This window comes from Bufo bufo, chromosome 6, assembly GCF_905171765.1.
Source record: "Bufo bufo chromosome 6, aBufBuf1.1, whole genome shotgun sequence".
Lineage (NCBI taxonomy): Eukaryota > Metazoa > Chordata > Amphibia > Anura > Bufonidae > Bufo > Bufo bufo.
This window is the reverse complement of record NC_053394.1, coordinates 54,617,021-54,630,927: the sequence shown is the minus strand read 5'-3', so window position 1 is coordinate 54,630,927 and position 13,907 is coordinate 54,617,021.

Below are 13,907 nucleotides of genomic sequence, written 5' to 3'. Positions count from 1 at the left end.
ATTCTCCTTATAATGTGACAGTGCAAAAAATACTCCCTTGTAATGCCCCCAGTTCAGCTAATGTCCCCATAGTGCCCCCATAATGTGCCAGTATAAAATACCCCTATATAGTGCCCCCAGTAAATGCCTCCATAGTGCTCCTCTCCCCCCTTCCTCCTAGTGCCCCCCATAATGTACCAGTATAAAATACCCCAGTAGATGCCCTCAGTGTCCCCCATAATTTGCAAGTATAAAATACCCCTTCTTAGTGCCCCCCGTAGATGACCCCATAGTACTCCTCGCCCCCCTTCCTCATAGTACGCACCATAATGTGTCCCAGTATAAAATTCTACTCTACAGAGCCCCCCATATAAAACACCCGTTCTTTGTGGCCTCAGTAGATGCCCCTATAGTGCCCCCAATAATGTGCCAGTAATAACTGCCCCCCATCATGTCCCAGTAATAACAGCCCCCCATCATGTGCCAGTAATAACAGCCCCCCCATCATGTGCCAGTAATAACAGCCCCCCATCATGTGCCAGTAATAAAAGCCCCCCCATCATGTGCCAGTAATAACAGTCCCCCATCATGTGCCAGTAATGACAGCCCCTATCATGTGCCAGTAATGACAGCCCCCATTATGTGCCAATAATGAAGCCCCCATTATGTGCCAGTAATGACAGCCCCCATTATGTGCCAGTAATGACAGCCCCCCATTATGTGCCAGTAATGACAGCTCCCCTATTATGTGCCAGTAATTACAGCCCCCCCATTATGTGCCAGTAGCCAGAGCCCCCCATTATGTGCCAGTAGCCAGAGACCCCCATTTTGTGCCAGCCAGTAGCCAGAGCCCCCATTATGTGCCAGTAGCCAGAGCCCCCCATTATGTGCCAGTAGCCAGAGCTCCCCATTATGTGCCAGTAGCCAGAGCCCCCCATTATGTGCCAGTAGCCAAAGACCCCCATTATGTGCCAGTAGCCAGAGACCCCCATTATGTGCCAGTAGCCAGAGACCCCCATTATGTGCCAGTAGCCAAAGACCCCCATTATGTGCCAGTAGCCAGAGACCCCCATTATGTGCCAGTAGCCAGAGACCCCCATTATTTGCCAGTAGCCACCAGTATTGTACACAAAAAAAAATAAACACTTATACTTACCTCCTTGGCAACGATGCGATGCAGGCCTCTTCCGGCCTGTGTCCCGTGCTGTACGGCTCAGGTGGCGCGGTGACATCATCGCGCCGCCTGCGTCGGCCTCTGATAGGCTGCCGGCCTAGTGCCTGCAGCCTATCAGAGGAAGGGAAGGGGACACGCCTCTTCCTCCCCTGCCTCAGCACAGTCATCTGTATCGCTGTCCTGAGGACGGCGATACAGATGACTATAGAGATGAACAATCGAAGTGTTCATCTCCCTGTGCCCCGTTGCCGCCCCCCCACTTCTGAGCAGCTCCGGGGGGGGGGGGCAATTGCCCCGTTGCCCCCCCCTGGATCCGCCAGTGTTGCAGAGCAGAGGCAGAACTCAGTTCACAGATTTCCAGGGGGGGGGGGCACTTGCCCCCCCTTGCCCCCCCTTGCCCCCCCTTGCCCCCCCTGCGGACGCCCATGGAACCTCTTCTATTAAACGCTTATACAAGTAGAGCCCACAGAGGGTGTCAGCAGTAAGTTTGAGTTGAAGTCACTGATTATTTTGCCCTTCCTCTGAACATAACCCCCAAAAAATGGATCCTGCCTGTTGAGCATCTGTCTTCACTCGGTCAGGAGTGGACCCAAAACAGAGACTGGAATATTTGCATGTCTTCTGTGTTTTGTACCCACTCCTGCTTTTGGCTAGCATATCATAAGCCAATTCTGATGCAAAATAGGGACCATGTCATACAGGCCTTACAGCTGCTACATAGACAGGGTCCCTTGTGTGTCTCATTTTTCCTTCCTTCTGACAGATCAGAAGACGGGTCAAATAAATGATGATGTCAACCAGGCCAAAAAGACAAAATAGTGGCCCAGTCAATGAGTGTGTGTGTGTGGTAAGGGGCAGCATGAGAAGTACACAGAGTGGCCCAATGAAAGAGTGGTGAGGTGGCAGCAGCATGAGGAGACCACACAGTGGTGATGTGGCAGCTGCATGAGGAGACCACAAAGTGGTGAAGTGGCAACAGCATTAGGAGACCACAAAGTGGCCCAGTGACATAGTGTTGAGATAGCAGCAGCATGAGGAGATCACAGAGTAGTGATGTGGCAGCAGCAAAAGGATACCACAGAGTGGCGAAGTGGCAGCAGCATGAGGAGACCACAAAGTGGCCCAGTGACATAGTGTTGAGGTAGCAGCAGCATGAGGAGACCACAGAGTGGTGATGTGGCAGCAGCATGAGGAGACTACAAAGTTGCACAGTGACATAATGTTGATGTAGCAGCAGCATGAGGAGACCACAAAGTGGTGATGTGACAGCAGCATGAGGAGACCACAGAGTGGCGAAGTGGCAGCAGCACGAGGAGACCACAAAGTGGCCCAGTGACATAGTGTTGAGGTAGCAGCAGCATGAGGAGACCACAGAGTGGTGATGTGACAGCAGCATGAGGAGACCACAGAGTGGTGATGTGGCAGCAGCATGAGGAGACCACAGAGTGGTAAAGTGTCAGCAGCATGAGGAGACCACAGAGTGGTGAAGTGGCAGCAGCATGAGGAGACCACAAAGTGGCCCAGTGACATAGTGTTGAGGTAGCAGTAGCATGAGGAGACCACAGAGTGGTGATGTGGCAGTAGCATGCGGAATCCACAGAGTGGTGTAGGGACAGCAGCATGAGGAGACCAAAAAAGTGGCCCAGTGACACAGTGGTGAGGTGGCAGCAGCATGAGGAGACCACAGAGTGGTGGTGTGGCAGCAGTATGAGGAGACCACAGAGTGGTGAAGTGGCAGCAGCATGAGGAGACCACAAAGTGGCCCAGTGACATAGTGTTGAGGTAGCAGTAGCATGAAGAGACCACAGAGTGGTAATGTGGCAGTAGCATAAGAAGACCACAAAGTGGCCCAGTGACATAGTGTTGAGGTTAGAGTTGAGCGAACACCTGGATGTTCGGGTTCGAGAAGTTCGGCCGAACTTCCCGGAAATGTTCGGGTTCGGGATTCGAACACGACCCGAACTTCGTCCCGAACCCGAACCCCATTGAAGTCAATGGGGAACCAAACTTTTCGGCACTAAAAAGGCTGTAAAACAGCCCAGGAAAGGGCTAGAGGGCTGCAAAAGGCAGCAAAATGTAGTTAAATCCCCTGCAAACAAATGTGGATAGGGAAATGAATAAAAATAAAAATAAAATAAATAAAAATTAACCAATATCAATTGGAGAGAGGTCCCATAGCAGAGAATCAGGCTTCATGTCAGCAGTGAATCAGTCTTCATGTCATAGCAGAGAATCAGGCTTCACGTCAGCCAAAACTGGAACAGTCCATTGTCATATATTTAGGCCCCGGCACCCAGACAGAGGAGAGAGGTCCCATAACAGAGATTCAGGCTTCATGTCAGCAGAGAATCAGTCTTCATGTCATAGCAGAGAATCAGGCTTCACGTCAGCCAAAACTGGAACAGTCCATTGTCATATATTTAGGCCCCGGCACCCAGACAGAGGAGAGAGGTCCCATAACAGAGATTCAGGCTTCATGTCAGCAGAGAATCAGTCTTCATGTCATAGCAGAGAATCAGGCTTCACGTCAGCCAAAACTGGAACAGTCCATTGTCATATATTTAGGCCCCGGCACCCAGACAGAGGAGAGAGGTCCCATAACAGAGATTCAGGCTTCATGTCAGCAGAGAATCAGTATTCATGTCATAGCAGAGAATCAGACTTCACGTCAGCCAAAACTGGAACAGTCCATTGTCAGATATTTAGGCCCTGGCACCCAGACAGAGGAGAGAGGTCCCATAGCAGAGATTCAGGCTTCATGTCAGCAGAGAATCAGTCTTCATGTCATAGCTGAGAATCAGGCTTCACGTCAGCCAAAACTGGAACAGTCCATTGTCAGATATTTAGGCCCCGGCACCCAGAAAGAGGAGAGAGGTCCCATAGCAGAGATTCAGGCTTCATGTCATAGCAGAGAATCATGCTTCACGTCACCCAAAACTGGAACAGTCCATTGTCAGATATTTTGACCCCGGCACCCAGACAGAGGAGAGAGGTCCCATAGCAGAGATTCAGGCTTCATGTCATAGCAGAGAATCATGCTTCACGTCACCCAAAACTGGAACAGTCCATTGTCAGATATTTTGACCCCGGCACCCAGACAGAGGAGAGAGGTCCCATAGCAGAGATTCAGGCTTCATGTCATAGCAGAGAATCATGCTTCACGTCACCCAACACTGGAACAGGCCACTGTCAGATATTTTTAGGCCCCGGCACCCAGACAGAGGAGAGGTTCATTCAACTTTGGGTTGCCCCGCAATATAATGGTAAAATGAAAATAAAAATAGGATTGAATGAGGAAGTGCCCTGGAGTACAATAATATATGGTTAAGGGGAGGTAGTTAATGTCCAATCTGCACAAGGGATGGACAGGTCCTGTGGGATCCATGCCTGGTTCATATTTATGTTGGCTGTAGACAGGCGTGCTGAATACACGTTCAGACAAAACACTGGCCGCCGGGCAGGCCAGCACCTCCAAGGCATAAAAGGCTAGCTCTGGCCACGTGGACAATTTGGAGACCCAGAAGTTGAATGGGGCCGAACCATCAGTCAGTACGTGGAGGGGTGTGCACAGGTACTGTTCCACCATGTTAGTGAAATGTTGCCTCCTGCTAACACGTTCCGTATCAGGTGGTGGTGCAGTTAGCTGTGGCGTGGTGACAAAACTTTTCCACATCTCTGCCATGCTAACCCTGCCCTCAGAGGAGCTGGCCGTGACACAGCTGCGTTGGCGACCTCTTCTCCTCCTCTGCCTTCGCCTTGGGCTTCCACTTGTTCCCCTGTGACATTTGGGAATGCTCTCAGTAGCGCGTCTACCAACGTGCGCTTGTACTCGCGCATCTTCCTATCACGTTCCAGTGAAGGAAGTAAGGTGGGCACATTGTCTTTGTACTGGGGATCCAGCAGGGTGGCAACCCAGTAGTCCGCACATGTTAAAATGTGGGCAACTCTGCTGTCGTTGCGCAGGCACTGCAGCATGTAGTTGCTCATGTGTGCCAGGCTGCCCAGAGGTAAGGACAAGCTGTCCTCTGTGGGAGGCGTATCATCATCGTCCTGCGTTTCCCCCCAGCCACGCACCAGTGATGGGCCCGAGCTGCTTTGGGTGCCACCCCGCTGTGAACATGCTTCATCCTCATCCTCCTCCACCTCCTCCTCATCCTCGTCCTCCTCGTCCTCCAGTAGTGGGCCCTGTCTGGCCACATTTGTACCTGGCCTCTGCTGTTGCAAAAAACCTCCCTCTGAGTCACTTCTAAGAGACTGGCCTGAAAGTGCTAAAAATGACCCCTCTTCCTCCTCCTCCTCCTCCTGGGCCACCTCCTCTTCCATCCTCGCCCTAAGTGTTTTCTCAAGGAGACATAGAATTGGTATTGTAACGCTGATAACGGCGTCATCGCCACTGGCCATGTTGGTGGAGTACTCGAAACAGCGCAACAGGGCACACAGGTCTCGCATGGAGGCCCAGTCATTGGTGGTGAAGTGGTGCTGTTCCGCAGTTCGACTGACCCGTGCGTGCTGCAGCTGAAACTCCACTATGGCCTGCTGCTGCTCGCACAGTCTGTCCAGCATGTGCAAGGTGGAGTTCCACCTGGTGGGCACGTCGCATATGAGGCAGTGAGCGGGAAGGCCGAAGTTACGCTGTAGCGCAGACAGACGAGCAGCGGCAGGGTGTGAACGCCGGAAGCGCGCACAGACGGCCCGCACTTTATGCAGCAGCTCTGACATGTCGGGGTAGTTGTGAATGAACTTCTGCACCACCAAATTCAGCACATGCGCCAGCCAATGGATGTGCGTCAAACCGGCTAGTCCCAGAGCTGCAACGAGATTTCGCCCATTATCGCACACCACCAGGCCGGGCTTGAGGCTCACCGGCAGCAACCACTCGTCGGTCTGTTGTTCTATACCCCGCCACAACTCCTGTGCGGTGTGGGGCCTGTCCCCCAAACATATGAATTTCAGAATGGCCTGCTGACGTTTACCCCGGGCTGTGCTGAAGTTGGTGGTGAAGGTGTGTGGCTGACTGGATGAGCAGGTGGAAGAAGAGGAGGAGGAAGCCGAGTAGGAGGAGGAGGCAACAGGAGGCAAAGAATGTTGCCCTGCGATCCTTGGCGGCGGAAGGACGTGCGCCAAACAGCTCTTCGCCTGAGGCCCAGCCGCCACTACATTTACCCAGTGTGCAGTTAGGGAGATATAGCGTCCCTGGCCGTGCTTACTGGTCCACGTATCTGTGGTTAGGTGGACCTTGCCACAGATGGCGTTGCGCAGTGCACACTTGATTTTATCGGCTACTTGGTTGTGCAGGGAAGGCACGGCTCTCTTGGAGAAGTAGTGGCGGCTGGGAACAACATACTGTGGGACAGCAAGCAACATGAGCTGTTTGAAGCTGTCTGTGTCCACCAGCCTGAATGACAGCATTTCATAGGCCAGTAGTTTAGAAATGCTGGCATTCAGGGCCAGGGATCGAGGGTGGCTAGGTGGGAATTTACGATGTTTGTGAGATGGAGAGCTGAACGCTGCCGTGTGACATGATTGAGATGCTTGGTGACGGAGGTGGTGGTGTTGGTGGTACATCCTCTGTTTGCTGGGCGGCAGGTGCCAACGTTCCTCCAGAGGCGGAGGAAGAGGCCGAGGCGGCGGCAGCAGCAGAAGAGGTAGCAGGGGGAGCCTGAGTGAGTTCATTGTTTTTAAGGTGTTCACTCCACTGCAGTTCATGCTTTGCATGCAGGTGCCTGGTCATGCAGGTTGTGCTAAGGTTCTGAACGTTAATGCCTCGCTTCAGGCTCTGATGGCACAGTGTGCAAACCACTCGGGTCTTGTCGTCAGCACATTGTTTGAAGAACTGCCACGCCAGGGAACTCCTTGAAGCTGCCTTTGGGGTGCTCTGTCCCAGATGGCGGTGGCCAGTAGCAGACGGACTCTTTTGGTGGCGGGTGTTCTGCTTTTGCCCACTGCTCCCTCTTTTGCTACGCTGTTGGCTCGGTCTCACCACTGCCTCTTCCTCCGAATTCTGAAAGTCAGTGGCACGACCTTCATTCCATGTGGGGTCTAGGACCTCATCGTCCCCTGCATCGTCTTCCACCCAGTCTTCCTCCCTGACCTCCTGTTCAGTCTGCACACTGCAGAAAGACTCAGCAGTTGGCACCTGTGTTTCGTCATCATCAGAGACGTGCTGAGGTGGTATTCCCATGTCCTCATCAGGAAACATAAGTGGTTGTGCGTTAGTGCATTCTATCTCTTCCACCCCTGGGGAAGGGCTAGGTGGATGCCCTTGGGAAACCCTGCCAGCAGAGTCTTCAAACAGCATAAGAGACTGCTGCATAACTTGAGGCTCAGACAGTTTCCCTGATATGCATGGGGGTGATGTGACAGACTGATGGGCTTGGTTTTCAGGCGCCATCTGTGCGCTTTCTGCAGGAGACTGGGTGGGAGATAATGTGAACGTGCTGGATCCACTGTCGGCCACCCAATTGACTAATGCCTGTACCTGCTCAGGCCTTACCATCCTTAGAACGGCATTGGGCCCCACCAAATATCGCTCTAAATTCTGGTGGCTACTGGGACCTGAGGTAGTTGGTTCACTAGGACGTGTCGCTGTGGCAGAACGGCCACGTCCTCTCCCAGCACCAGAGGGTCCACTAACACCACCACGACCATGTCCGCGTCCCTTACTAAGAAAAAAATTATTTGGCCCAATGTATTGAATTCCAATTCAGGCCTTTTTTTACAGGCACCTAACACTATCTGGCTATCTATTAAGGTACCGTATTACACTAAAACAGGCACAGCAGTAACGACAGATTTAGCTGAATATAAATTGTAGGCCTAGTATTTAGGCCCTGGATGACAGGTATCCCTTTTATGGACAGAATTAGACTTGGAAATGCACGGTAGCGTGTGAAGTTATTGAGAATGACCCTATCCCTACCTTAAATCTAATATACCCTTTTATGGATAGATTTAAAGTTGGCCTGATACAGCAGAAAGCACTGATTTAGGGAATTGCTAAGTTGGGAATTGTATTTCAACCCAGAACAAAAACTGTGCTTTGGCGGACACTAAATGAATTGACCAGCCTCAGCAATAAACACAGATTTAGCTGAATATAAATTTTAGGCCTATTATTTAGGCACTGGGTGACAGGTATACGTTTACGGACAGAATTAGACTTGGAAATGCACGGTAGCGTGTGAAGTTATTGAGGATGACACTATCCGCACCTTAAATCTAATATACCCTTTTATGGATCGATTTAAACTTGGCCTGATACAGCAGAAAAAAATTATTTAGGGAATTGCTAAGTTGGGAATTGTATTCAACCCAGAACAAAAACTGTGCTTCGGCAGACAGCAGACAGTATTACAATTGGCTAGCCACAGCTGAAACACCAGATTTAGGGTACTGCTATTTTGGCAATTGTATTTTACCCCTCAATAATATAGCAAGCACAGCCAAGCCCCTGATGTAGGATATAGCAAAAAAATAACCACACTATTGATGGTTAAATGGACTTGGTGGCAGCTTGTGCTGGCGCACAAAAAGACACAAAATGGCCGCCGATCACCCAAGAAAAAAGTGACATAAAAACGCTCTGGGCAGCCTAAAAACAGTGAGCAATTAAATAGCAGCAGTTCAATGATCCACAGCTGTAGATCGATCACTGAATTAAGTGTTTTTGCTGAGTTAATCACTGCCTAATCTCGCCCTAACAGCAGCTGCAACCTCTCCCTACACTGATCAGAGCAGAGTGACGTGCGACGCTACGTGACTCCAGCTTAAATAGAGGCTGGGTCACATGCTGCACTGGCCAATCACAGCCATGCCAATAGTAGGCATGGCTGTGATGGCCTCTTGGGGCAAGTAGTATGACGCTTGTTGATTGGCTGCTTTGCGGACACCCCAAAATACGGTACGAATCCCTAGTTGAGGTAGCAGTAGCATGAGGAGACCACAGAGTGGTGATGTGGCAGTAGCATTTGAAGACCACAGAGTGGTGAAGTGGCAGAAGCATGAGGAGACTACAGAGTGGTGAAGTGGCAGCAGCATGAGGAGACCACAAAGTGGCCCAGTGACATAATGTTGAAGTGGTAGCAGCATGAGGGGACCAGAGAGTGGCCCAGTGACAGAGTGGGGAGGTGGGAGGCAATACCAGTATTAGCTGAAGATGGTGGCTGTCAGTAGGAGCACCTGGCAGCAGGTGTGGCATCAGGCGGGTGGCAGCATCAGAATAGTAGCTGAAGCAGGTAGCCAGAAGAAACAGGTGTCTTTTTTCGAAGTGTTGGTGTGGCGCCATGGATGATCTAGTCTGATGCATCAGGCACTGGTGTTTGAAAATCCTGGCTGATCCACGCCTGATTCATCTTCACAAAGTTCAGTTTCTCCACATTTTGGGTGGAAAGTTGAGCTGTCCTTCGGATAACTACAGCCCCCGCCTCACTATACACCCGCTCTGATGCCACACTGTTGGCAGGGCAGGAAAGCTTGTCCAGGACAAACTCGGCCAGGTGCGGCCACAAATCAAGTTTGGCTGCCCAGTAGTCCAGGGGATCTATTGATGTGGGCTGGCAGGGTGCACTCCAAGTATGCCACAACCTGCTGGTTCAGGTTCTGATCTATGTCTAGATGCTGCTGCTGGTGAGTAGTTTCTTCACTAGGCGGGTGAAGAAAACTGCTCATCAGCGACTCTAGACTTAAGTTGCTGCTGATGGAGCTGGTACTGATCCTGCCCCCCCACATTCCCAAGCAGCCACGGCAGTGGAACTTGAGTGCAGGGGGCCCCACCGGTCATACCTGCATGAGGATGGGCAATGGCACACATAGGCAGCGGCCAACTGACTACATAGGATGTCTCAATAGTAGTTCAGTTTATCCTCCCTCTCAGGGTGTAAAAAAAGCCCCAATTTTGCACCTGTAGTGAGGGTCTAACATGGTGGAGAGCCAGTAGTCATCCCTCTGCTGAATGGTGACAATTTGGCTGTCACTACGCAAGCAAGTGAGCATGCATCGGCCCAATTGTGCAAGTGACTCGGAGGGACTCCCTGCCTCCATCTCCACTGCACACTGCCACGGTGTGTCTGGGTCCTCTGCCTCGTCTCCCTCATCGCCCTGTAGCTCCTCTGGCTGGTCCCGTTCCTCCTCTCCTGTCACCTGTGTAGAAAAACCACCCATTTCTTTAGACATTGCTTGTGTTCGATTGTCCTCCTCCTCCTCCTGTAGTTCAGCCCTCACAGGGCTTATGTGGCCGTGAGATGTAGTTGCCACGTCTTCTGTCCCTTGGCCAGCCAGATTTAGCAGCATCTGTTCCAGGACATGAATTAGTGGAATGACGTTGTTCATCCCGTAGTTCTGGCAACTGAAAAATAAAGTGGCCTCCTGTCTGCTTTGATCATCAAGAAATCGTTTATGGCCTTTCTTTGTTCTTATAATCTGTCCAACATATGGAGGGTGGAATTCCAACGGGTGGAAACGTCGCATATCAGCCTATGTTGGGGGACGCCGTTCTGCCTCTGCAGCTCAAGGAGGGTGTGCTTTGCGGTGTATGAGTGGCTAAAGTGCATGCAAAGTTTCCTGGCCATTTTCAGGATATCTTGCAGATGGGGTGAAGACTTCAGGAACCGCTTTTCAACCAGATTGAACACGTGCACCATGCAGGGCACATGGCTCAGCCCTCCTTGAGGCAGCGCCGACACCATGTTCTTCCCGTTGTCGGTCACCATGGTTCCGATTTTCAGTTGTCGAGGAGAAAGCCAGGATTCGATTTCTTCTGCAAACTAGGTGCAGAACAGCGTGACACCGCTGTGCCCTGCACATGTGGTATGCTGGAGGGGCACTGTGAATTGTCCTTGCAGTGGAGGCTGAGGAAACAGTGGAGGATGAGGAGACAGAGGCGGACATTGTCGCAGGACCAATAGCGTGAGAATGTGGAGGCGGAAGCGGCGTCACCTGGCCAAGTTGCTTGTGTGGCTGGGCAGGAACCACATTTACCAGTGGGCCGTAAAGGACATATATTGTACTTGACCGTAGTTGCAGGTCCACATGTCAGCGCTGCCGTGCACTTTGGCAGACACCGACGGGCTCAAGGACTGGCCCACCTTCTGTTCTACATACAGTATGTGTGCAGGGCTGGTACTGCCTTTTTGGCAAAGCAATGATGGCTTTGGGCTCTCCACCTCGGCTCGGCACAAGCCATAAGTTCTCTGAAAGGGGCAGAGTCCACCACTTGAAAAGTGAGGGACTGCAGCACCAGCAACTTGGCCTGGAGCACGTTCAGCGTCTGCGTCGTTGGATGAGTGCATGCATACTGTTGTCTCTTGGCAATCGATTTGGTGATCGATTCCTGACGGAATGACTAACGAGGAGTAGGAGGAGGAGGAGAAGGAGCATCAGGACCAGCAGATGATTGGAAGTACAGACAGCTCTCTTTGGCTGAGGTGGTGGAGCCTTGACTGCATGAAATTGGGTACGTGCCCCTGGGTGATGCAGAGGTTGCTGCGGCAGGCTGGATCACCACATCAGAGCCACGGTTCTCCCAGGCCACTTGATGTTGATGCTGCATGTGTTTACTCAGGGCCGTGGTGCAAACATTGGCATCCTGGCCAAGCTTTACCTTCTTCCCACAAATTCGGCAAATGGCCATGTTGAACTCCTCCGGCGGCCTAATAAAAAATTGCCACACCGCCGAGTATGGCATTTTGCCCCCGAAACCATGGGCTGATTGCCTGCTACTGATTCCTCCTTGAACCCCTGCACTGCTACTTTCCATGCTGGTAGGCTCCTTCGTAGCAGGTGGTCTACCTCGAGTGTGTTTGGCTCCCGACCTCCCACTGCTGCCACCCTGATGATTCCTGGCCACGCTACGGACTTGCTGTCTCCGCCGCTGCCTCACGTGCAAGCTGCCACCCTCTTCTCCTGATGACAATGAAGCCCTTTAGTCACCCGGCTCCCAATTGCGATTGACTACATCATCATTGAGTACTATCTGCACGTCACTGATGTCCTCCTCAACGGTCTCTGAGCCAGGAGCTTGACAGCTTGCAACACCAGCTCCCATGACACTCTCCTCATCACTACTTGCCCGCCTACCGGAGGAAGTGGCGGATGTCTCCTCCGGATCTTGGCTGGGCAGTAGCTGCTATCCTCTAGTAGCTCGTCCTAACTGTATAGTGGAGCTGAGCCCACAGTATATAGTACTTCTCTGGCTGAGGGAACAATAAAGGACAGAGATAGGTTGAGGACAGGTGATGGCACAGGGCCTTCTCCCGGGCCATGCCAACTAAGGGTTGTGTCTGACAAACCCACTAACTCTTGGCTGGGGGTGTCTGATGTATCTTGCAATAAAGTCGAAGATCGAGTCAACCATTCAAGAACTGCTGGGTTGCTGGTTAAGACACGACCGCTAGCTGACACTGGGAAGTCAGGCCTCTCGAAGTGACCCCTGATGCCACGCCCACTTACTCTGCTGCTACCTGTGCCTGTGCCAGAAACATTTAGGCCTGTGCCCCTCCCCTGTGCAGGGCCTGTTACTTCTCTGTCTGAAATACTGTTAGATCAAATAAGTAAATAAAAAAGAAGTTAATATATGCCAAAAATGCCTGTAATTTTCTCACTCTACCACACAACAGCTAACAATTAGTGATGGACAAACATCAAATGTTCGCGAACCGCTATTTCGCGGCAGGCCCCGTTCACTTTAATGGCAGGCAAACCCTGAAATACCTTCAGCTCATATTTGCAGCCACCAAATACTTAGCAAAAGTGTACAAATAGTCCCACAACATAGACAGTGACATACTAGAGGGGGATCAATGACAAAAATTCCAACAAAAAATATGTATCTTAATCATGGGACATTTTTATGCGTCTTAAAGGGAAATTCTTTGAAATGTGCCCTGTTGGAGCCTAGAAAAAAATTATTTTAGGCCACGGGAGTATGGGCCTTAAAAATTAGGCATTCACCGGACATAAAAGAAATTCTGATTATGTGGCTCGAGGTACATTATGCTGTCAATGGATAACATTTTTACTGTAGGCCATTGGACTACAGGCCCCAAACATTAGGCATTTACCGTACAGAAAAGATCAAGTGATTATGTGGCCGGAGGTATATTACACGGTCAATGGATATAAATTTTACTGCAGGCCAGTACAAATACAGGTCAAATACATATGTTTAAAAGAACTAAAAATATAAAATTGAATTAAAAACATGGCTAACGAAATCCCCCTATTGAAAAAAACCCTAATAATAATAGTTGAAATTCGATAACATGTGGTCGTCACTGGTGTTGAATTCCTCCAAGGCCGCAACAATTATTCATTCACCGTACAGAAAAGAACAAGTACGTATGTGGCTGGAGGTAGATTACACAGTCATTGGGCATCAATTTTACAGCAGGCCAGTGGACTACAGGCCCCAAAAATTATGCATTCAGCGGACAGAAAAGAACAAGTACGTATGTGGCTGGAGGTAGATTACACAGACATTGGATATCAATTTTACAACATGCTAGTGGACTACAGGCCCCAAAAATTATGCATTTAGTTCGCAGAAAAGAACAAGTAAGTATGTAGCTTGAGGTACATTACACGGTCATTGGATATCAATTTTACAGCAGGCCAGTGGACTACAGGCCCCAAAAACTATGCATTCAGCGGACAGAAAAGAACAAGTAAGTATGTGACTGGAGATAGATTACATGGTCATTGGATATAAATTTTACAGCAGTCCAGTGTACTACAGGCCCCAAATATTATGCATTCAGTG